Here is a 26,771-nt window from a genome sequence, read left to right on the forward strand (position 1 = left end):
TTAGTACAGGCACTGGGCCTTGCCCCTGGTGCTCTTAATGTATAAAGCCCAGCCATTTTTCCAATTCTTCTTGAGAAATGACACCAGAAAATTGATAGCTAAGTGGATGTACACAAGCTTATCACCTATCATCTTTATGTGGCCAATGGCCACTGCCAGACACAGCACTTTCTTCATCTGGAATTTGATCATGGACTTTACTTCATCCACTTTGGCCACTATGTTCTCATTGTGGGTCAGCAAGGAAGGGAAATTGCCAGCCTTATTCAGGCCTGGGCCCACGATTCATGGGATCTGCTTGATCGGAGATTCTGAAGCCAAAAAAGGCATCACAGCTTCTTGACTAATTTTTTATTCTTGGTGAGTTTCTTCAGTCTTTGATGTCCATGTGGGGACTATCCACAGCCTTGCCCTCATCACAGTGCTGCTGGTCCCCCAAAACACATATAGACAACTTGGGGCCAGGACTTAAGCCTGACAGTGCTTGAGAGGAGTTGGTCCTTCTGAGGGACCAACCTGCAGCTCCACTGTCTCCAAAAACTTCCGGCACTTGCACTGGTTCCAGTGTAGGACTCCCCAAACAGTCTAACACAGGGTGTCAGGGAAGACTCAGCTGTTCTGGTTGCCACGCCACAATACCCACAAAAGAGCATCACTGGGTTTCTTTCAACATTGAAGAGAGACAGTATGGCACAGAAATACAAAGTTTTTTCCAAAATGTGAGGGTCAGAGATAGGGTGGAGATGGAAGTTAGCATATTAAATAAGAGTGACAAATATTAATTGAGCCCCCTATAAATGATAAGCACATTTCATTTATTCTTATTTACTGCCCATACCTATCCCAAAAAGTTAAATATTATCTATCTTGCAAATAAGAAACCTGATATTTAGTGAGGTTAACTAAATAACTCAAGGTCACACAACTGGACAATACTATAATTGGGAACTGAGGTAACATTTATCCAATTGCATAGCATAATGGGGAGACCTAATATTTATTCAGTACCTCTGCATGTTCTATGTTAGGAGCTTCATGCACTATCAACCACTGATGGCCCAACAGCCAATTATGTAGGGACTATTTATATTATCATTCCATGGGTGAGGAAATTGAGGATGGGAGGGGTGGAGTAACCTGACCCAGATCTCAGAGACAAGAAGTGGTAGGTAGGAGATTCAGAGTCTGTTTCTCACATAACATGAGATTATAGGAATCAATCATATTTTGATGATGAGCTTTGATTTTTAAAAAATCATTTTTGAGAAAATATTACATATTCTTATGATACAGAAAATAAACTAAAACTAGCGCTTATGTAAAGTGATTCTTAGTTATTACAATATTGTTGGAAGCCCTGAAATAGCTGCACATCATTTAACTGACAAAAATTAAAGGATGGGTTGCTCAGTATGTAACATGTAGTTTGGCTTATATTCAAGAAGGAAGAGAAATCTCAAAGATGTCTCATTAAAAAGAAAGAGAAGGGGGTGCCTGGGGGCTCAGTCGGTTAAGCAGCAGACTCTTGATTTTGGCTCAGGTCATGACCTCAGGATTCTGGAATCAAGCCCCGCATCTGGGTTATGCTCAGCTGGGAGTCTGCTTCAGGATTCTCTCCCCCGACCGCCTGTCCCTCCCCCCCATCCCCACTTCTCTCTCTCTTTCTCTCCAAAATAAGTAAATAAATCTTTAAAAAGAAAGGAAAGGATTTCTTCATTTATTAATATGTTAGAAAATAATATTTAAAATATATTTTATAGAAGTAAAAAATGGAATAAGCTTGTTATAAAAGCTTTATGTTTAAAAAAAAGTTTTTAAAAAAAGAGAAAATGAAAAAAAAAATGTTTTTCCCAGGGGCACCTAGATAGCTCAGTCCCAATTGAGCTTCCAACTCTTGATTTTGGCTCAGGTCATGATCCCATGGTGGTGGGATTGAGCCCTGCCTCTGTTTCCCTGCTCAGTGGTGAGTCTGCTTGTCCCTCTCCCTGTGCTTCTCCTCCCTCTCATGCTCTCTCTCTAAAATAAATAAACAAATGAAATCTCTTTAAAAAAAATGTTTTTCTCAGGTCAACTATTATGATTATAGGATATTGTCTTAAAAACAAGGATAATGCTAAAAATCAAGTGAAATACATAAATTTGCTTTACCTTGAAATGTTTTCAAAGGGATACTTTAAGAAAGCATTGAAAACCAAATTGTTTGGCTTCTGAATATGTTCTTTTTGCAATAGTAGTTAAATAGGAAATTGCAAAGTATGAGGCATGCCATTTTGCCATTACGATGTGGTGGATAACATAAATATCCTTCCCAAAGTTAAATGAAAATACAAAATCAAATGGTAATACTTTTGTTTGGCATCACTTTTTAAAAATGTACAGGGCAAGTGGCGTTTCTCATTACACATAGTATTAGAAATCAAATTTTGAACTGAATTTGTCATTTTAAAGATGGCAACTGGTAATAAATATCTTTCTGGAAAGTGTATCATTTCAGAGAATGGCAGAATGTTGACTATAAAAACTATTTCTATCTTGCTTTAATGTAGGCCTAACATAAGAACAACTTTATTGTGCTCACATTAAACATTTTATTTAGACATTAAACAGAAGTTTTCTGATGTCAAGTCTACCAAAGCTGAATAAAAGCTTGTTTGCAATTGTTTGGATGAGGCTTTCTTGTGCCAATGTCATAATAGATCTCTTTCCAGTGTGCTAACTTCTGAATTGCAAATTTTTAGAAATGTGTTGTAGCTATAATTCACACTTGCGAGAACTAAATGAATACAATCACTTTTCAGCAAGTAAAAAACCACTTACAGCTCCTACTGAACAAAAATATATTTGTTGATTATGTTAAAATTGATCATTGTTACTTATTTTCTGGAGCTACAAGCTTAACTGACTGTTACTATCAAAGGTCATGAGTAATAGGATTGAATTTCAGACTACTGTTATTAAGGATGTTCAGGGTAGGGGCTCCTGGGTGGCTCAGTTGGTTAAGTGTCTCCGTTCAACTCAGGTCATGATCCCAGAACCCTGGGATGGAGCCCCGCATCGGGCTCCCTTCGGGGGTAGTCGGCTTCTGCCTCAGCCCTTCCCCTTCCTTCACCTCCTCTCAGCTGGTGCTCTCTCTCTGGCTCTCTCTCTCTCTCAAATAAATAAATAAAATCTTTAAAAAAATGTTCACGGTAGAGATTAAACTTACTAATATAACTGGAAATCACCTTAATTTGAGTTCTCAGGATCTAGATTTGTAATGTGGCATAAATAGAGTTAAAGCAGCTTGAATTGTGTCCATGTAGTGTGCTAGAACATTTAAAGAGTTACCACTGTAAGTAAATGCTGTATGAAAATATTCTTGTTGTTTAATGTTTGGAAATAATTTGGTCCATCAGCCAAGGTCAACATATTAAATTTTCAACAGCATAATTTTTCCAAATAATCTATAGATTCAGTACAATCCCAATCAAACTCAATCAAGTTATTTTGTGGATATCGACGAACTGATTCCACTTTACGCAGAGAAGCAAAAGAGGGATGCCTGGCTGGCTCAGTGGGTAGAACATGCAACTCTTGATCTTGGGGTCATGAGTTCAAGTTCAAGTTGGGCCTAGAGCTTACTTAAAAAAGAAAAAAAAAGTGAAAGATACAGAATAGCCAATATACTACTGAAGGAGTAGAACAAATTTAAAGACTGACAATATCCAACTTCAAGACTTACTATCAAGCTATAGTAATTCAGACAGTGTGGCTTTGGTGAAAGAAAAGATAAATAGGTGGATCAGACAGAATGTAGAGCTCGGAAATAGACCCACATGAGTATCAACTGATCTCTGACAAAGGAGCAAAGGAAATATAATGCAGCAAAGATAGTCTTTTCAAAAAAAAAAAAAAGTGCGGGAACAACTGGAAATCCACATGGGAAAAATGAATCTAGACACGGAACTTAACACTCTTCACAAACATGAACTCAAAATGGATCACAGACCAAAATGTAAAACTCAAAACAACAGTGAGAGATCACTACACACATATTAGAATGGCCCAAATTTGAAATACTGACAACACCAGAATACTGACAAGGATGTGGAGCAATGGGAGCTCTCATTCATAGCCGGTGGAACAGCGAAATGTTACAGTCACTTTGGAAGACACTTCAGCCAATTCTTTCTCTTTTTTTCCAGCTTTACTGAGACATCATTGACATATAACATCGTATAAGTTCGAGGTGCACAACGTGATGATTTGATAGATATGTATATTGCAGAACAATCACCACAACAAGGTTAGTTAATACATCAATCTCCTCCCATAATTATTATTATTTATTTTTGTGATAAGAATCTTTGAGATTGGGCCCCTGGGTGGCTGAGTCAGTTAAGCGTCCGCCTTGGGCCCAGGTCATGATCCCAGGGTCCTGGGATTGAGTTCCTCATTGGGGTCCCCGCTAAGTGGGAGTCTGCTTCTCTCTCTGCCCCTCTTCCTGCTTATGCTCTCTTTTTCTCTCTCAAATAAATAAAATCTTCAAAAGGAAAAATATCTTTGAGATTTACTCTCTAGTAACCTCTACATATGTCACACAGTATTGTTAACTATAGTCGCCATGCTGTACATTCTGCCCCAGAACTTGTTCCTCTTATAACTGCTTACCTTATGCAACACTATACTATTACTTTGTCCTCTGTGTTTGGGGGTCTTCTTTCACAAATTCTCTACTCCTCCTCCATGTAGCATTCCCCCAAAGGTTTGTTTTACCTCTCTGCTCTTCTCTGATACTGTACATCAGTATCTCACCACACTCATAACTCCATACAGCATCTTGTTACATATCATTCCCAGCCTAGATCCCCAGCTCAATCTCCCATCTTCAGTTCAAAATGAACAAGTGTCCATTGGACATTGCCTAACCACTAAATCAAAGAAATAACATGTCTTCCTCAGGCATATTTAAACTTCTCATTTCTTTGCTTTTGTTTGTATTGCAACAACTTTCCTATTTACCTCACCAGGAAATATTATCAGTGAGAGCTTTGACACTTTATCCAAATTCCACATTAATCAAGTCCTGGTAATTCATCACACTGTCTCTTAATTCATTCTTCATTCTTTTTTTTTTTTTTCTTATAAAAATCTTTTTTTTTTTTTAAAGATTTTATTTATTTACTTGAGAGAGAGAGAGAACAAGAGACAGCACAAGTAGGGGAAGAGGTAGAAGGGCAGAGAGAGAAGCAGACTCCCCACTGAGCAGAGAGCCCGATGTGGGACTCGATCCCAGGACCCTGGGATCATGACCTGAGTTGAAGGCAGAGGCTTAAACAACTGAGCCACCCAGGCGCCCAATTCATTCTTCATTCTTAAGATCAGGACAGAGCCAGTGATAACTCATATTTCCTCGTTGTGTTTACTCAACCCCGGCCTCTGTTGCAAGCCATCTTGTTTACCACTAAGGGAGTTTTAAGGATAAACCCCTGCTTGGATCACACTGGCATATTATAAGAAGAGTATTGGAGGCTGAAAAATGTCTATGGATTCAAGTTTAAACTTCTTGTTCTAAAATTTACATTCCTTCACCATCTAGCCTTATTTACATCAAAGGAATGCCCTCAAGGGGAGGATTTCATTGAAATAGATGGTGCAGAGGGACCACTAGACTGACTTGTCAACACCAAATCCACCATAAGATGTGGCCCTGGCAGAAGGCAATACAGCGGGGTCTGCCATTGCTTTCCAACCCAGCATTCACAGTCTGCAACCCTGAGATGCCCAGGTATAGGATTCAGAGGATTTGAAAGGAAAAAAATAACATTTATCTTTTCACTAACATCTCACTGAAATGTATCATTTTCTTCAAGTATGAATGTGGGCAACCTAAAAAGGAAGAAGTATCTACGACTAGGTCACCAGTAAACATTCTGGGTATTCTGAAATCACATAACAGTTATGTCACACATCTTGAAATGATAAAAATTATGGGACCACTCTCTATATCATGTTGTTCATTGTGTTAAGGTGGACATATACTACACCACAAATTCATTTCATTTTTATTTTGACAGCACTGTTTCCAAATTATTGCTTTCCTTTGCTATTTATACATTTGTGTTTATATACAAACAGTATTCTGAGTCTGTATTTTTTTATTTTTTTTAAAGATTTTTTTTTATTTGACAGACAGATCACAAGTAGGCAGAGAGGCAGGCAGAGAGAGAGGAGGAGGAGGCAGGCTCCCCGCTGAGCAGAGAGCCCGATGCAGGACTCGATCCCAGGACCCTGAGATCATGACGTGAGCCGAAGGCAGAGGATTTAACCACTGAGCCACCCAGGCACCCCTGAGTCTGCATTTTTTAGACTGCCAAAGGGATCTGTGTCCAAAAATAGGCTCAAAACAGCTACACTGTACACAGCAGGTTCCAGAAGTAGGGAACTGATAACACAGAAATGCAGTCCTGAAGGTGGCCCTATAAGTTTAAGCACTTACCTGCTTATTGTTATAAGAATTTTCCTTTCTAACATATATTATTGCCCTGATACTCACAAGCTGAGGGCATCGAGCTGATAGGAGTAACATCCTCGTAAGAAATTCAGAACTGTCATGCCAGAGACACACATCTCAGACTTATGATCTATATAGAATATTAAAGAATAACCAGAGAAAATTATCAGAAAAATGATGTACAGGTTATACCACATTGTACAACCTCTAACTGGTTAATTTTCATAATACAGCACTAGGAGTGAGCTCTATCTTATGAACATGCATCTTTTATAACCATCTTTAAATTACGTTTATGAATCATATTATGTCATTGCAATCAAAATAAATTTAAGGATTGCTGTTACTAAAGCACAAGTTAACCACTTAGGCCCAATCATATTCACTTAAATTTCTGTCTTGTGCAAACAAACTTCTTCCTGACAAAAATGGAAATCTACTTGCATATTTCACTACTTCAAGTGAGTAACGGGCCATAGTACCTCATTTCTACAGTTTGTTCTGTATCGATTATGTAATAATGGACAGGAACATAATCTTTTCAAATTATAATTTATATCCATACCAGTGAGATCACTTTATTGTTATTCAAAAGAGAATCTTAACTTTTATCCTGTCTTAAAGTGTGATATCATTAACATCATATCTGCCATGGCCTTAAGAAAAATGAACTTCACACACTGTGTTTGCTTGCTTGCTTTGTTTTGCTTCTTTTTCTCTCATTGAGATAATGTGGTATTTGTGAAATTAGCTTTCATATTTTCATGTTGAGGACAACTTATTTAATATATTTTCATTTCCTGAAATGTGTTGGCAAAGAAAAAGTAATTTTGACCTCTGAATTTTATCCTCTGACTATTTTATTCAGAGGGGATTTAATCCTCTAAATTTTTTTTTCCCTCTTTAAGTTAATGGTTTCACCTTCCTTGGGGTCTCTCAGCACCATTACCATATTTGCCTCTTTTTTCTCCCTCATCTTTCCCTATCCAATCATCACCAAATGTACCTGTGGTAGAAATTGTCAAGTAGCAACCAGGAATTATTCCCCCAGCTGCTGGGGTCTTATGGGGTCCTTTTGGCTATAAACCTTCTCTCGGGTTTTCCTCAGCTGAAGAAAATGGCTTCTTCCAATATCATGCCTCCTTCCAAAGCAAACCAACTTCCAGTGACTGACCAACACAGGGCTATAAAGACCTGACCCATTTGTCCTGACTGGGAGCAGTTCTGGAGGGTGACCTCGGCTTTAGTGTTCCCCATGAGGCTGAGTGAGGCCTTTGTTGGGATTGTATCACAGCTCAACATGTAACTTTCCCACTTTTATTTCATACCCTTTTTGCACCCCCCCCCCACACACACTTGATACCAACAGCAGTTCCAAAAAGCATCTTGCATGATAAACCCCATCTTCAAAACTGCTTTTTCTGGAACCCAACCTGTGACAGACCATTTTACCTTTTATTTCTTTTAAAACTGTCTTCCTGTTCCTCACAGACCTAGTTCTATCTACCATTAACTTTCATTTTGAGTGGCCATTCTACTTTTATTCTATACCAAGTCAGCTTTAAAATAAATGTTCCTCCCACAGACATGTGGATCTTGATTGGAGGTCAGTGAAGGAATACATTTCACCTTCACCTTCTCTTAAAAAATTTTCCTTACTCACCTGTACGCTGTGATACTCACTGAAGCACATAGTGTTCCTAGCCCACCTGCTCTCCACAACGGTTCCCATACATACTGTTTTCCTGCATCTCTCTGTTTGAAGACATTCTTTGTCATGGGAGCATACGTAGCCTGTTTATGGTAGAAATATCTAGGGGATAATATCTCAAGAGTGTCCCTCAAATAATGAAGCATGAGATATAGTGAATACATATCCAGCTTCTTGACTCTACAGGGTGACAATTCTGAGGGGTATTCTACATAGTCTCTGATAAGGCCCCTAGTTAGTCCAGATTTCAGGAGTAATCTGTTTCTACCTTTCTACCTTTTATTGGCTTTCACTCTTCAGGGTCCTACTTGCCCACTTCAGAGTGTTTCCTAAGACCAGCTTCCAAATAAATTATATGCATTCAAATCCCTATCTCAGAGTTTGCTTTATGGGAAACTGAAAATAAGGTACTTACATTAATAACTAATGATCTAGAACAGGAGTCAACAGGCCTGTGTGCCAAAACTGGCTTGCCAACTGTTTTTGTAAATAAAGTTTTAGTGGAACACAATCACTCACATTCATTTAGGTATTGTCTCTGGCTGCTTTCATGCTATATAATAGGGGAGTTCAGCAGCTATAACAGAGACCAGATGACCTGCAGGCATAAAACATTCACTCTCTGAACCTTTACAGGAAAGATTTTTGTTCCATGATCTAAATTGGCACAAAAAGTCTTTAGATGATCTCCCAGATTTAACTGCTCTATCTCTCCCTGACCATTTGTTTTACATATTACCTCCAGATTTCTAAATGTATTGACTCATGCCTCTTGACTCCTGAATCTTCAATGGCTCCCACTGCAATAAGAAGCTAAACAAAAACTCTGCCTTACAAATTCTGCCTGTATGTTATCCTACATTCCTTCCACACACCCTCCAAACATTCCTCTCTATTCATTATTTACAGAAATTGTCTCTTCTGTGTTTAAATTAAGGTTGTTTCACCTGCTGGAATGCCCTCCTGCACCCATATTGGCTGATAAATCCCAGATCATCCTTCAAGGTTTGAATAAAACCCTGTATCTCCTAAGACCTCTCAGATCCACACTGCTGTGATTAATCTCTTTCTACCATGCTCCCCAGCACTTTGTTTAAATTTTCCATATATCAGAGTGTACCTTGTGCTGAGATGATTTATGGATATCTATTTCTACCACCAGATATGAATTTCTGGGAGGCAGGAGCCATATCATATCCATCTTTCTACCCAGTAATAATATTAAATATAATTAAGAAGCATAGATAAGAATTTTTTTTTACAAGATCTTATTTATCTATTTGAGAGAGAGCGCAAGAGAGAGCATGAGAGACAGAAAGCACAAACAGGGGGAGGGGTAGAGGAGAGAAGCAGACTCCCTACCCAGCAGGAAGCGTGACACAGAGCTCGATCCCAGGACCCCAGGATCATGACCTGAGCTGAAAGCAGACACGTAACCAATTGAACCACCCAGGCCCATAGATAAACATTCTTATCAATCTGAAAGGATGCCTGAGCAAGGTTCTGAGGCCCCCTAATGCACTAGGTATTAACTCCTTAGTTGTTACCAGATTGCTGGGGGATCCAGAGGGTTCTGTGGGAGGGCCTGTGGTGCGTAGAGTGGGAAGGGTTATGCTATAGTAAAAGCAACGATTACAATAATTTAACAAGCAGAGCTTAGTTGTTTGAAGGTCAGCCTTATTCGGAACTACTGTGCTTATCAAGGTTTTCATAATTATAGAACCTCAGTAAATAACTGTTTTATACTTACGAACAATTGAAAATGACCACAACATTTTTTTTAAAGACTGTTGGTACGTGCAGACACATACACACACTCGTTGATGCACATCTTTGAGGAGAATAGGGAGATTTTCGTGTATTTGTCAAAAATTTATTGTCTAGTTTTCTTATGTCATATTAGCTAACAGCTGTTCAAAAAACAATTATACTTAGTGTTTAAAAATGTGTACAAGTCTTCCAATGGTAATATCAATAAAAATGGAATTAGTCTTTCCCTGACTAGCTGAATTTTTCCAGAGCATAATGACAACATTAATTTAACTGTAAAGGAAAACTCTGGGCAAAGCTATCATAATCATGTTTTGCAAATATTTTTCAAAATAATGAGACAGGCAAAGCCTCTTATGTAACCAGCAACATTTACGGTATTCTGCCCTCACTCTGCACTACACCCTGACTTGCCTTTACTCCCCTAAATTCCTTCTGAAAATTTTCTACACAAATATGTCAAAAGAGCTTTTATTTGATTATTAGCATGTCTTGAAATGTACAGCCTTACAAATGCTAATGAGATGAACACAAAAAAGGCTATACAAAGGAAAAGCATATCAAGTGTAATTATTTAATTATTCTGTTCATTTCAACAGCTACTGGCCCAGGAGCTTCTTTCAAGGTTGTCATAAACATTCTTAATCAACAATGCACAGTTCACGGTGCCTCTCATATTCCTTCTCATAAGTAGCAGGCTTTGCTGCCTTGTATACAGCAGGACACTGAGGTTCATTCCGTTTTGTCTAAAAATAGTCATGCTAATTCTGAGGGAGTTGGTGCTCTTCACAAAAAGAATAGTTCAATTGTAGAGCTGTCATTTGGTGATTAAAATTGAAATCCAGGGACTCCTGGGTAGTTCAGTCGTTAAGCATCTGCCTTCAGCCTGGGTCATGTTCCCAGGGTCCTGGAATCGAGCCCTGCATTGGGTTCCCTGCTCAGCAGGAAGCCTGCTTCTCCCTCTCCCACGACCCCCCCGCTTGTGTTCCCTTTCTTGCTGTGTCTTTCTCTGTTAAATAAATAAATAATATCTTAAAAAAAATAAAATTGAAATTCATTTAATCAAATTACATCCCCAGATTACATGCAAAAATGGTGACTGAAAGCTTTAGACTAGATTTATTATACTCTCTTGTGAATCCTCCCCCCTTAATGTTATAAAGTAAAAGAAAAGGAAAGCAATAGGTTACAAGTAGAACAAATAAGCCAGAATTCCAGATGAGCACACATTAAAGTGAGACTCAGGTAGTGTTCATAAAACATTCCTGCCAGGGTGCCTGGGTGGCTCAGTGGGTTAAGGCGCTGCCTTCAGCTCAGGTCATGATCTCAGGGTCCTGGGATTGAGTTCCGCATCGGGCTCTCTGCTCAGCAGGGAGCCTGCTTCCCTTCCTCTCTCTCTGCCTGCCTCTCTCCCTAGTTGTGATCTCTGTCTGTCAAATAAATAAATAAAATCTTAAAAAAAAATTCTTGCCAGCCGCTGTTGTTACTTTACCTCATAGAAGCCATACACGAATTTTTGAGATGAATATTTCTATTCTCTTTTAGAATATGGAAACTGGAGATGAAAATTTAAACATCTTGTCCCTAGAATGTGTATGAAAACTTAACTCAGGTTTTCCAAGACAAATATTCTATCATAACTGGGTTTTGGTGGAGGCGGGGGAGAGGATTGTGGGAGATTTTTTTCATGTAATTTTTTAAAAAGACTTTTTTATTTATTTGAGAGAGACAGCATAAGCAGGAGGGACAGAGGTAGAGGGAGAGAGAATCCAAGCAGACTCCGTGCCAAGAGCAGAGTGGCTCGATCCTACAACCCTAAGATCATGACCCGAGCTGAAATCAAGAATTAGACGCTTCACCGATTATGCCACCAAGCACCCTTTTTTTTTTTCATAAATTCTTAATGGACTGTGTAAAACAAAATTCTTAACAGTTATGGTAAGTTCAGAAGATGTTAATGACTACTGTGGTGGTGACATTTGATGGGAAGCACACCAGAAGCTAAAGAGTGAGCCAGTGGACATTATAGTGTGTTCTGTTAGAGTGGCAACGGATGATGGAGTGAAGCAGAACTCCAACTTTATACCATGTTTAGGCCTTTTTAAAATTTCCCTCCCGCTCACTGATAATATTTGAATTAAGTCTACTATCTTTGCATTTCCTTCTTTGCTCTAGTTTTTTACACCTTCTGTGTTAGGTATGGACCTCCCCATTGAACAATCTTTTGTTCTACCATTCTTACCCAGTCTAGTTCTTAATTCTCTGATGTCTTCCTGCCCATCCTACCCACTCTACCCCCTCACTGGTTTCAAACTCACCCATATCATCCTACCTAAGCTTGAACTGCTATTTCCTTTAACATTTTTTCAGTCATCTCCAAAAAAATGATCTGTTGTTTATTCCTCCAGACTCAAAAGAAGGCAAACAGGACATGGATAGAACATCAGAGATAATTTCAGACCAGTATTCTTCTACTGTCATTCATCATAACTTCATAACCTGAACTTGTCTCTCTGTATCATCTAGTTACTTCTCGATCATCATTTTTTAAATACAATATCCAATCCCAGAATCAAGGTTTTCTTTTACTTGTCTCTTGCCTTTATCCTTGGAAATTTAAGGTGATGTCTTAAAAATGTCTGACAGTCACTTTGGTAATTAGGATAGAGCTTATGGACAGTTATTCCCTTGACTCTCTTACTTATTTGACTTCCCAACTTTCGGAAGTTATCTATCCTAGGTTACCCTTGTCCCTATTATGTATTTTTCATAATTCCTGCAAAAAGGTAAGAAAAGCACAAATATGGGTTAGCCCTAAAATTTTGTGTGCTCTCACTGTCTTTTTTACCCTTGCTTTGCTGTACTTTCATTAATTTCATGTTTTCCTAACATGGCAGTTTCCAAAGGACTCCTCAGATCTTTCCCTAAGTACTTTAATTCCCAAGCCTCCTCTCTTCTCCTTATGCTGAGTAGATGGCCTCCTTTCCTAGTCTCTGTGGTAATCAAAGATATGCAAGATTTTGTATGTGAATGTTTACCTGGCCCCAGCTCTGGATGATTAATTTAAAGAACAGAACATACATACATACATACATACACATTTCCACAGGATACACCTGATCTCACGCAGAATGGGTTGCATTGACCTCTAAGCTGATGGAGCCCTGAGAAACTGGAAACCTTGAGGAACTTTTTGCCTTCATATTTATATCCTCAATCCAGTCAATGCCATTTGAACTATTTAACTTATGTAAAAGCAAAATGAACTGGGTTTGAGTAATCATTTTGAGAGTCTTCGTAATTGGAGTAGTAGTGTTTGTAGGCTGGCCTGGCATACAAGTCTTACCAAATATACTTTGATTTTTCTTTTGTCTCTGCCCCTATCTGTCCATATCCATTCTTATCACTCTAGTTCATAACTTTGTCATTTAATGGCTAGACTACTGCAAATATCTACCAAATTGATTTCATAAACCTAAAATATTTTCTTTCATCTTAGACTGCCATAGTATTTTTCCAAACCTATCTTTATGTCATTCTTTCACATGAAAATTTCCCACGACTCCCCACTATTCAGTGAATGATGCAAGATATTACTGACATGAATATACCTTTACAGCCTCAAGTCCCCAGATTTCCCAAAGGCTCAGTGTCCGAGTCAATTTGGAAAATTCCCTATTCCAAGAATTTGCTCTTGTCATCCACTTTCCCTGGATTTATAACCAACTCCAAGTTTACTTATAAATGTACTAGTCATTCTCCAAGCCTCAATTATAATGCTAGCTCCTATAGATTGTCTTTCCTTAATACCCTAGCTTAAAGGAATCCATTACTTTACGGATTCTTTTTTTTTTTTTAATTTCTTTTCAACGTAACAGTATTCATTGTTTTTGCACCACATCCAGTGCTCCATGCAATCCGTGCCCTCTCTAATACCCACCACCTGGTTCCCCCAACCTCCCACCCCCCGCCCCTTCAAAACCCTCAGATTGTTTTCCAGAGTCCATAGTCTCTCATCGTTCACCTCCCCTTCCAATTTCCCTTAACTCCCTTCTCCTCTCCATCTCCCCTTGTCCTCCATGCTATTTGTTATGCTCCACAAATAAGTGAAACCATATGATAATGGACTCTCTCTGCTTGACTTATTCTTAACATTCATCAGTCCTATGACATTTGCTTCCCTCTAGGGAGCAGCTTCCTGAGCTTGGAGAGAACAATGCTCCGAAGGACTTTGGCCATTTATACTGGTGCATAAAAACAGTATTTGGACTTTAACAGACGTTCAGGCAAGTGGGGATGAAGAAAAAGCACTCACTAGGATCCTGGAATTGCTGCTAGTTGTATGCTTCTCACATGGCAAGTTTGACTCTATTAACTTTTACCAGCCTTCGATCCCTAAGGCTCTTTCTAGATTATATGTTTGTTTATTGCAACTCAGATCAGCTAACCAACATGCTTTCCTCTGAAGCCATCACTGGTTTAAATCCAAAGGAAAGATGGACATTTTAAAATCTATATAAGCATGGTGGAAAAAATGGTTTTGTACAAAGACATTTTGGCACCACTGATGTCACACCATATAAGCAGATACCTACTTAAAACCAGCTGTACTGAGGTTGATGGGCAGGAAAAAAACTCAGTCAATTTTGGCACTTGAACTTTCTGTTTAGAAATTTAGTGATATCTATTTACTGGAGCATTAACATCCCTGAGAGACTTGTTATATAGTTCTTCATTTAACATAGATAAAAATTTGCACCTACTATTGAAATATTCTGAGTCAACTCAACTACTGAAGCCTGGGAGGAAAGCCAGCTGTGAAACTGAGGCTAAGAGCGGTTAAGTAGATTGTTTCAAATTATATAATTAGTATTCAACTCCAAAGTCAGTGCTTTGTAGTTTTTGTGATGAATCAAATACAGCACAGCATGTAGGTCTTTCCTTTCTTTCCTTCCTTCCTTCCTTCCCTTTCCTTCCTTCCTTCCCTTTTCTTCCTTCCTTCCTTCCTTTCCTTCTTTCTTTCTTTTAAAGATTTTTATTTTGGGGTGCCTGGATGGCCCAGTCGTTTAAGCATCCAACTCTTGTTTTCTGCTCAGATCATGATCTCATGGTTCCTGAGATCCAGCCCTTGTGGGCTCCATGCTCAGTGCAGAGTCGGCTTGAGTTTCTCTCTTCCTCTGCCTCTGCTCCTGCCCTTCATGTTCTCTAAATAAATAAAGCCTTAAGAAAATTTTATTTTATTTTTATTTTTAAGTAATCTCTACACTCAATGTGGAGCTCCCAACTCAGAAACCCGAGATCACAAGTTGTATGCTCCACTGACTGAGACAGCCATGTGCTGCTAGGTCATTTCTTTTTACTCTGATGAATTAGTAATACAGCAAAAACAGTAATAACATTTAATTAGCATCTATCATGTTCCAGACACTGGTTTAAGTGCATTAAATATATCATCATACATTCTTCATTGAACAATCTCTGTCCCAAAATGAGAAAACTGAGTTATAGAGCATTTTGGTGACTTGTCCCAGGGATAATAAGAGTGGGTCCTAGGGTCTGAAACTTTGCCTAGTTACACTGTACTATCTGTCAAGTAAAAGGACACTTCCTGCTGTTTGTTTTTATGAAGTTAATGTTCTCCTTGTTTGCTCTCTCATTACATTATAAGCTTGACCCAAATTTTAAATGAGAACAATTACATTACTAATATTGCAACTTTATTAGGTTTCACATATTAGGTTCAATTATCTTTGAAATAAATTACTTTGTTCTTTCATAAGGTCAAGATTAATGACCTGTGAATTTGAGAATTATTATTTTCTCTGTTTTTTTTTTTTTTTTTGTCGAGCAAAATGTTACATCTACTGGGGTATATTATTTTAAGTATGTCTTTTTTTGCATATAATTAATCTTAATTAAACAATTTACCTTTAACCAAAATTCATGAGTATATTTTCAGTATACTTGCCTGTATTCAATTTCATCCAACTAGAGAAATACAGGAAACACTGAACATGGGCACTATGCTCAAATTCTGCCTTAATATGTGCATTTTATTTTAAAGAATATATTTATGACATTATGAAATTCACCATGCTATGATATTGCCCTGTGTTTAAAAATAAGCATAAAGTTAAATGTAGTCAAATAAGATTTTTAAAAAAATGTTTCGGTAGAAGAGGAAAAAATAGAAAATATCATTCAGTAGGTACGATGCAAGGGGTTTTTGAAAAGTCCAAATGACATTTCCTTCCTCTCCAAATATGAGCTTTCTTCTTCATAGTCACACTCTGAGTTTCTCGGTATTCTTCTACCTAAATGCAGGAGGCCCATCTCTCACCTGGCCATCCTCAGTCTTTAGTTCCTCCTTTCCCTCAAGAGAATATCTCTTCTCAAACTACCAAGAATGATTTCCTATCCTTTACCGCTCCTGGATTAAGCTCAAAGTTACATAATTTAGTTTCTTGAAAATGCCTGAATTTTAATGTTTATTTTTTTTCAAGATTTATTTATTTATTTATTTATTTATTTATTTATTTATTTATTTATGGGGGGTGGGGCAGAAAGAAAGGAAGAGAGAGGATCTCCAGCAGGGTCCCTGCTGAGCACAGAGCTGCATTTCACAACCCTGAGATCATGACCTTAGCCAAAATCAACTTAACTTAATTAACTGATTCATCCAGGTGCCCCATCTAATTTATTTTTTTTTATCTCCCATGTACTGAAAATAAGTTATTTCCCTAACACAATTTCTGACTCCCATTATTAGTCTTCATTGTTCATTTTGTCACATTTACTGCCAAACACAGACTCTGGCACATATAAGGGCTCTCCAACATTAATTGAATGAATGAATAAATACTTGATTTTCAGTATTTTAGCATGAAATTCGAAGATTTCTACCCTCTGGTCTGATCTTCATGAAATAATTTTCTTTCTTTTCTTTTTTTTTTTTTTTCATTATACAAGTTTCTAATTTGGACTTTGGTCCCAGGGGATCCTTTAGCACCTACGAGGTAAAAGCTTCCTATTATGTCCTAGTAACTTCAGCACTGATTTCCCCTTTACTGTCCTGTTTTATCCTCACCGTAATATCTTAGGAGATTTTACTTTTTTTGCCTCCAGACCCCTTTTCTCCCTCTTAAATCTGTGCAAATTATTTTTTTGAGGCTGGCACATAAATAATTTAAAATGCTGGTTTATCCAACTGAGAGGAGGAGACAAGAACAATTTAATGTTTTTTTTTAATTATTAAAATGTGCTATTAATTGGTGGGCCCAGGTGGCTCAGTTGGTTAAGATTTCAACTCTTGATTTCAACTCAGGTCATGATATGAGGGTTGTGAAGTCAAACCCCATGTCAGGCTTCATGCTGGGCATGCAACCTGTTTAAAATTCTCTTTCTCGCTCTTTTTCCGCCCCTCCCCCAGCTCTCTATCTCTAAAATAAATAAATAAAAATATGAAGCGTGCTCTTAATTTTTTTAAGGAGAAACTGTATCTTTAAATTCATTTCTAGACCACTCACAAGATATCCACTCTTTGCAAGAAATGAGTATATGTGTTCTCTCCTGCAAATATATTTAAACAAATGCATAACTTATATCCAGTATATATCCAGAGATACCAATATAAACTTATTTCTTCCTCAATAGTTTTTGTATTTTGTATTATCTAATTCCAAAATAAGTAAAGAAACTTCCCAAAAGTTTATGGCAAGAAGCCAATTAGCTTCCTCCATCAGAGTAACTGTTATTTACCATCCTGAAGCACTGAGTAACATGCCTATTTGTTAAACTCAGCTAAGCTCCTGAGCTGAAATATGTAAAATGTTGGACAAAAGAGAATGAAGCCTATAAATTTTGTCATAAAAAGTATCTTGTTCACTTTCCAGTTTTCTTGAAGTCTAGAATCTCTATTGTGGACTATCTGTCCGTCAGAGATTATTGAATAACAATCCCATTCCTTTAAACATGGGAGTTACTACAGGGAGCAGGGCATGTTGCTCAAGAGGGTAGAAGGCACTGGGTGCCTGGGTGGCTCAGTCTGCTAAGCGTCCAACTCTAGATTTCACCTCAGGTCAGGATCTCAGAGTCAGAGTCGTGAGATCAAGCCCCTCATTGGGCTCACAAAGAGCCTGGAGCCCTCTTGGGATTCTCTCACTCTCTCTGCCTCTCCCCCAGCTTGTGTGGGCATGCACACACTCTCTCTCTCTCTCTCAAAAAAAAAAAAAAAAAAGGGTAAAAGGCGCAACAGCCAGATAACATAACCATAAAGAATTACCCTTGCTTTATTGAATATTTTTGTTATCGCTGTTTAGTCAGGGAAAGCTTTGCTATTTCTTCAAGGCCTCCCACTGGCTGGGCAGGCTATCCTTTGTTTCACTGTTCTATACTGGTCTTCCTTTTGAGCAATGTCACTTTTTCTCAAAGGTAATCATTTTCATAATCCTAATGAGATCAGAGCATTGTTTTTTTTTTGAAGATTTTATTTATTTATTTGATAGAGAGAGAGATCACAAGTAGGCAGAGAGGCAGGCAGAGACGGGGGAAGCAGGCTCCCTGCCGAGCAGAGACACCAATGAGGTGCTCAATCCCAGGACCCTGAGATCATGACCTGAGCCAAAGGCAGAGGCCCAACCCACTGAGTCACCCAGGTGCCCCAGAGCATTGTTTTTTAAATATCTTTTCAACCCTAAGGTAGGATACAGTATAAAAAACAGTACAAATGTCTTAAATTGTTGAATCACTGGGATGCCTGGGTGGCTTAATCAGTTGAGTGTCTGCCTTTGGCTCAGGTCATGATCTCAGGTTCCTGGGATCAAGTTCCACTTGATCCTCTCCCTCTGCCTGCTTCTCCCTCTGCATGTGCTCTCTCTCTGACAAATAAATAAATCTTTAAAAAAAAATGAAATTGTCGGATCACTACATTGTACACCTGAAACTTTGGATGTCAACTGTACTTAAATAATAAATTAAAAATAATAATACAAATTTAACCATTTTACTCTTCTTTCCATTTATTGCCAATATATGAAAATAATCAATAAACAACAAATGATAAAGTGTCCTAAGCCCCAACTCCATATAAGGAAAATCTCTGGAAAACTAGAAAAAAAGTCAAGCACATTGATCAGACAAGTATCCATGACAATGAAACTGACTGGCTAGAATGTTAATTCACTCAGAGAAACATTTAACACATAAAATATTAAAGATGGTAATTTCGTTCTCAAATACACTGAAATCTAATCTATGAAAATCAGTTCCTCCTGCAGGAGTATTAGCTACTTCAAGTCCTTTGTAAAATAAATTAAGATTTTGTATATGTTTATATTATGTGCATGTGCTATATTTAAAAAAAATTATATTATACATATTAATTATATATTATATAGCATATATTATGTTATATGCTGATATATGCATATACCATATTATAATTTAATATTACACATTAACACAAACTGGCAATGAACCACTGTTGGAATCCTTACTATGTCTAACCAAAGCTCCAGCATTCTCAGCTGGTCCATGGGGGAAACAAATAGTTACTCTCAAAGGCTGTCAAAATATTGTTATTTTTATTCCATCCTACTCAAGTACGGATATAATTTTAGAATATAATTTTCTCTTGGCAAAAAAGGACTCCAGGCACATTTTATCATCTTTGTTCATTGATTACTTTCATTCTGAGAGAAGTATCTGGGTTATGGCAATCTCATTAGAGCAAATCAGGAGAAAGAATTATTTGATCAAAGTGTGTTGTTTTATTAACAGATATCCAGAAAAAACATGCCTGCTTTTGCTTGCACATAAACAGACTGAAGTGAAAATCTTTAGAATAGGAAATTTATGTAAAATGAAATGTTTAGAATAGAAAATTTAAAATCTCAATAGTAATTATTAATGTTATCGAAGATAAAGAATCTCTAGCTATTTTATAGTCAACAAAAGCGGAAAGACACAAGTTAAAGTATAAAGCTTCTGTCCAAAGCTTTATGCTATACACCATTCCCTTTTCCCTAAAACTATTTACCTCCTAATGATACTGAGTCTGAAAGTGAAAGCCAACGACATTCTTAAGTGTCTATTTTCCAACTCATGAACTGTTCATGAGTAAAGACCCTAAGGAATGCCCGGTGCCAGCCTTTCTCCTTTACCAGTCCCAAAAGGAATCCATCATAACAGTGGAATTCATGGTAAGATAGTTTTATTTTTGAAGATGTACTGACAAAATAACATATATCCTTTCTTAAACATCTCAAATCATTCCATCTGAGTTACAAACATAAATACTCCTATTATCATATATTATAGATAAGAAGCCACTTCTGGATTAAGAGATTCATCCATCTGTATCCACATCCCTTCAGATGTAAAATAGCAGAGGCAGAAACCATTTTTATTTTTAGGAACTGGGAAATTTTACTGGCCACATTATGCCATCATACCATCATTCTCTTTTAGGGACATGTTTTCTCAAAGTCCTTTTCTATTCTACATAGGCGCAGATGCCATCCATGCCCTGCCAGTTCTCCTGGGCATTTAGATACTCCCTGTAGGTCAGTGGCTTTGTTGGAAAACGTGTTTCTCCTTGAGGGCTTTCTCATAGGAGAGTGCTCAGCCCTTGCACGGATCAGGCCAGAAGTGGCAGTTAAAGCCTGCAGGAGCAGTTCTCAACTGATGATGGATGGGAATTAGTAAAGAAATCACCCAGCTTCCTTGCCCTTTGGTTAGAATAATTCTTGAGCTGAATTCTTCCAGAGGTCCTCAGCAGGATTAAGCCCCAATTGCCCACAGTGATACCCTGCTCTTTTAAAAAAATGTTTCTTTAAAAATTTTAAATTTTTTTTTTAATTTTTTTTTAAAGATTTTATTTATTTATTTGACAGAGAGAGATCACAAGTAGATGGAGAGGCAGGCAGAGAGAGAGAGAGAGAGGGAAACAGGCTCCCTGCTGAGCAGAGAGCCCGATGTGGGACTCGATCCCAGGACCCTGAGATCATGACCCGAGCCGAAGGCAGCGGCTTAACCCACTGAGCCACCCAGGCGCCCCAAAAATTTTAAATTTTTTATTGAAGTATAGTTGACATATAATATTAGTTTCAGGTATATAATATAGTGATTCAACAATAATACACTACACAATGCTTACCACAATAAGGGTATTACAGTATTTTTGACTGTATTCTCTATGCTGTACTTTTTAAACCTGATAACACACTTATTTCATAACTGGACTTTTGCACTTCTTAATCCCCTTCATTGAAATCCCCCGAATTGGTCTCCTCTCTTCACTGTCTCCCACTCCCCTATCTATACTTTGTGAGATCACTTACTAAATAAACTATTTGTGGGGGCACCGAAGTGGCTCAGTCAGTTAAGCAACTGACTTCAGCTCAAGTCATGATCTGGGGGTCCTGGGATCTAGCCCTGTAGCGGGTTCCCTACTCAACGGGGAGTCTGTTTGTCCTTCTGCCTCACCCTCTGCCCTCTCTCTCTCAAATAAATAAATAAAATCTTACTAAATAAATAAATAAACTATTTGTTCTCAATGCATAGTCTCACTATCTGCTTCTGGGGGTATACAACCTAAGACATCCTTTCAAAACAATCAGGTGAGATCCTTGTCCTAGGTCTCATGCTTGCCAGGGCCTCTGTCTACCCTTTTGTCTTTGCCACTCCCCACAGGGCAAGAAGTCCAAGGATCCAATGGAACATGTCCATCCCCACCCACATTTCAGGCACCTGTAATACAAAGATTCCTTACTAAATGGCCTGACCCTGCTTCCAGCACTTGCACAGGACTCTTCCTGATGGTAGACTCTTAGGCCCAAGAGCAAACGAAGGGAGGCCTATTAGAGGGAACATGTGAACTGAGTTAGATCATGCTGACTAAGATACCCATATAATTCAACATCAGGTCCCCCACAAAATGGGTTAGACTCCATAGTATCCCTCAGGTCTCTGAATGTCTCTTTTGTAGTTTTCACTTATGTCTTCTTATGCTGAATTCTGGATACTTTACTCAAAACTTTGTTACAATTCTCCATTTCTGTCACCATCTGCAAATATTTGCAACTTATTACATTCATTGAATACTTTAAAAAAATCAGTGCCTATATTTTTCACTCAGAAATTTCCAATTCTTCCTGTTATCTTTTTTTTAAGACTTTATTTATTTACTTGAGAGAGAGAGAGAGAGTGAGAGAGCATGAGAGGGGAGAGGGTCAGGAGCAGAAGCAGACTCCCTGCTGAGCAGGGAGCCCGATGCGGGACTCGATCCAGGGACTCCAGGATCATGACCTGAACTGAAGGCAGTGGCTTAACCAACTGAGCCACACAGGCGCCCTTCCTGTTATTTTTTTTAAAGTCTTATTGTTCTAAAGATTTTGTTTATTTTATTTTGAGAGAGAGAGAGAGAGAGAGAAAGCATGCATGCACATGCATGTGAGCAGGGGGATGAGCAGAAGGGGAGGGGATGAGGAGGAGAGAGATCACCAAGCATGGAGCCCTACACGGAGCTCCATCTTATGACCCTGAGATCATGATCTAAGCTGAAACCAAGAGTCAGACACTCAACCAACTGAACCACCTAGGTGCCCATTTCCTGTTATTTTTAATAGGGTCATTTTTCATTACTATTTTTTTAAATTATATTTCATTTTTTCATCTTTTCACCATTTAAAAAATGCTTATATTTTATCTAACATTTGTGTAATATTTGCTCATGTTATTTGGGCTCTACTCCTTCTGACAATTGGATCCATGATTCTTTCTTTTGATAGACTGTTTCTTTATGTGCTTTTGTGTTCATTTTTTCCCCCTCTGTACAGCCTGGAATGTATGAGTGCCTCTCTTGAATTATTTTATGTTTGTTTTTACCAGTAATCCTAGAGGATATAGTAGTCCCTAGACTAATTTCTATGTAAAGTCCTTGGCTTGGGGTTCCTGATGCATTCAAGTGGAATAATACAAACCAAGAGTGCATTGGAGAACAGACTGCCCATGTTACCTCTTGGGAAATGCTTTTTCTCATCTCGTGGTCAGATAAAGATGCACAAAACAGAGTGTTGATAAACTATTGTTGGATTTTATCTAATCACTTATTTCACAAAGGTACACCTATTTTAAAGTTCCAATTTTATGCAGAGTTTTCAGTTACAACTTTCATTTTCCCATGAAACCCAAGACCTTATCTCATGTTCTCTCTAGTCATGATGTAAGCCATTTGACTGCCAAAACAAACACCACTTTTCCTGAATCTCTGCCCTGCCTTAGACATGCTTCTTTTGTTTCTATCATCTCTATTTTATAAATTTTGTTTCAAATCCAATCAAATATCCACGATGACAATTTTATTTCATGTGAATAATGCAGTATCATTATAGCAATACATGTTCTATTTATCCAGGGCTACAATAGTGCCTCAAATATTGTAAGAATGTTAGCAACTTGTTGTCATTATTGTGGAGTGATTTTCAAGTATTGCTTTCCTCACCATTGCCTGTAATATAGCCAACATAATTATTTTCTCCATTTTATAGATAGTGAATATAAAGTCTATATATATTTTGTTTCAATTTTCAGATCAATAAAGCACATTAGGATTGTTAAAGATGATGTGAGGAAGGTTTCTATTAACCTTATAATATTGTAACCACACTAATGTGAGTTTGTTCCTTGGTGACTTACAGATAGAAACTACACTTGGTGTGCACTTGGTGGTGGAGTTATAGTACAAAGAAAGCTTTATTTGCAGCAAATAAGGAGAACATGGGGAATAAATTCCAAAGCCTGACTCCCCAAGCAAGGATGAATTGGTTCCTTTTATTTAAGGTTAGGATGAATATTTAGAAAGGGAAGACTTGTCATCATATGTAGACACAGGCAGAAGGTCACTCATGTGCTTTAAGGAAACATGCCTAGACATACATTGTATGTTATATAAATGAGGCTGAGGCTCCTCCTTGCATGGAGATTTTAATATTATAGTCAGGTAAAGGTAATGGTAGGTCATTGCACAGGTCACTCTATGATCTGTCTGAGCATGAATGAGCTGGGTGTTAAGTTCAACTTGCCCTGGGTGGTCTGGACCCAAAGGAGCTCCTCCTCTGGGCACTTACTGCCTGAGGGTCAGTTTTAGTTTCATCAAGGGATGCTATGCCCAGGAGACCTTTTGCCGGAGTTAAGAGATAAGCTGGACAGAAAAGTTTAAGGAAAAATGTGGGACAAAGATTGGTGAGTACAAGCAGGTGAGCAGTAAAGTCAGGTCTTGGGGTCTAATGACAATATTTTAAAATCTGGTGTGGCATCTATCCACTCCTTCTTAATGCTTCCCGTGTGTGTGTGTGTGTGTGTGTGTGTGTGTGTGTGTGTGTGAGAGAGAGAGAGAGAGAGAGAGAGAGATTATTCTCGGACTTGCTTTCATATGAACTTTAAAACTTCTAAAAGAAAACAAAAGTAATATTTTTAGGAAAATCTATAGACTTTTTTATATGTAATGCTGAAAATAGATAAGAAGTATTCCACTCAAAAAGCTAGAAAAGGACTAATGTCACCAAGACAGTGAAGTAAGACACCCACCCCTGTCCCCCAACAAAGATCCACAATTGGGCAGCTAACCCCAAACAAAAACAGCTCAGCTCTGGGAGAGCTCAGGAGTCAACTTAAGAATCTTCAGCACATAGTAGAACAAAAGACCTGAGAATAACTGCATGAAAAAGGAAACAAGGAAAGTGCTTCCTTTTGTTTGCCTAACCCCATCTCCCTCCCCCCACTCAGTCCCTAGAGGGAACTTCCTAGCTAGAAAGGGAGAGCTGGGTGAGTGACCAGCTTCCCCAGCTTTCCCAATGCTACACAAAAGACCCCACTGAGCTTACCTGCAGCTAGCTTCTCCAACTGTGTACCCATACCTCACCAGCCTGATTCCCATCACCAGCCTCCTCTGCTGCGCATGTGCCCAAGGCTAGAGCTTACAGTCACAAGTCAGAAGGAGAAAGACAAATAGTGTATGTTCTCACTTTTATGTGAAATCTAAAAAAGCTGAACTTAAAGAAACAGAGTAGAATAGTGATTGCCAGGGGCTGGGGGTGGTGGGGAAAATGAGGAAATGTTAATTTCTAACAGTAGTGAAGTATACAAATCCCAGCTATAAGATGAATAAGATCTGGGGAGCTAATGTACAGCATGGTGACTGTAGTATATACTTGAACATTGTTAAGAGAGTATATCTTACTGGCTTTTATTTTTTTTTAAGATTTTTATTTATTTATTTATTTGACAGAAAGAGAGAGGGAGTAAGCACAAACAGGGGGGCACGGCAGACAGAAGGAAAGGGAGAAACAGGTTCCCCACTGTGCAGGGAGCCCGATGTGGGATGTGGGGCTTGATCCCATCCTGGGATCGTGATGTGAGCCGAAGACAGATGCTTAACTGACGGAGTCAGCCAGGTGCCCCAAGACAGTAGATGTTAAATGTTATCAACACACACACACACACACACACACACACACACACGCACACACATTGCTAATTACATGAGGGGATGGAGGTAGCCAAACTTCTTGTGGTAATAAGATTTTATAATATCTACAGGTATCTAATCATCACACTGTACACCTTAAACTTACATATATAAAGTCGGTAACATCTCAATAAAGCTGAAAAAACATTAAAAAATGAAAAGGAGGGTATCAGTAAGAAAGAGAAGTTGGGATAAGGCATGGGGAAGACTGAGGTTTTCAGTCAGTGATGTCTCAGTGTCACTCTCATGTCTGTTGTTAGCTCATTTAAACATAACTGAGCCACGTAGGGACAATCAAGGCTAGACTACTAACTTTTTGACTCTTGTGACTCCTGGAAATGGAAATGTCTACATATTGTTTGGATTTCAGCTTTCATCTGTGGACTTCTAGAGCGGCTTCTAGAAAGGGATGCTCTTGGTCACAGGGTATAATCCATTACTTTCCAGGACCTCCCGCTGCCTTTAAGTCACCTGTACGGGTTATTCCAGTTAAGATTGCAGTCCATGCTGAACGTAGAGACCAAAAATCTGTTCTCACCTCTTTCCTTTCACCACAGGAGCACATGTCATGTGAGAGGGAGGAAAGTAGAGATCTGGGCTTGAGGTCCCTTCTACTCCCAGGTAAAGAGTATATACAGAACAAATGAGCTCTCTGATCAAATTGGACTTAACTTCTGCCAAAACATGAAGCAGAGCTTGTTTGCATATCATTTCCTAAGTGCTGTTTAAATAAAGCATCTGTTTCAATTAGTGATGAACATTTTGGGATCAATAAAACTGCTCAAAGCATTAGCACACAAGATAAGAAGATGATACATTTGTTAATGAAAGTATGGGTGACCCCAGCTCAACCTCGATATTAAAAAATACATAAATGCTACCCTCTATTAAAGAATTTCATTACAAAGGGAACTTCACTACTGTTAGAAATTAACCTGTATATACACAGCAAAGGAGTCACCCATGAATCTTCAATTTGTTTTTTATGGACTATGTAACAGTTCACACTACCAGGTGTAATGGAAAATTTGAACTGGGAAATAAAGGACTGTTTTATGTACTCATAAACTCCTCTTTCTGGTGGTTTGAAAACATGGCCACAAATCTTTTGACATTGCCTGGAATGTGGTGACATGGTGGGCCGGGTTTAGTGATTTCATCCTAATATAGTATGTTAACATGCAGCAGAAGGGAAGTGATGTAATTTCTGACACTAGATCAAGAAGTTTTACAAAATTTCTTGCTTCTTTCTCTGTCTTTTTGACTCATTT

The 26,771-nt window shown here is 38.3% G+C and overlaps 1 pseudogene; it reads right to left on the minus strand.

Moving 5' to 3' along the window:
• Positions 1-24,887, minus strand: LOC116882656 (annotated as a pseudogene).
• Between the last annotated feature and the right edge of the window lie 1,884 nt (positions 24,888-26,771).

The sequence above is a fragment of the Lontra canadensis genome, unplaced genomic scaffold, assembly GCF_010015895.1.
Source record: "Lontra canadensis isolate GAN:19392208 unplaced genomic scaffold, GSC_riverotter_1.0 scaffold86, whole genome shotgun sequence".
Classification (NCBI taxonomy): domain Eukaryota; kingdom Metazoa; phylum Chordata; class Mammalia; order Carnivora; family Mustelidae; genus Lontra; species Lontra canadensis.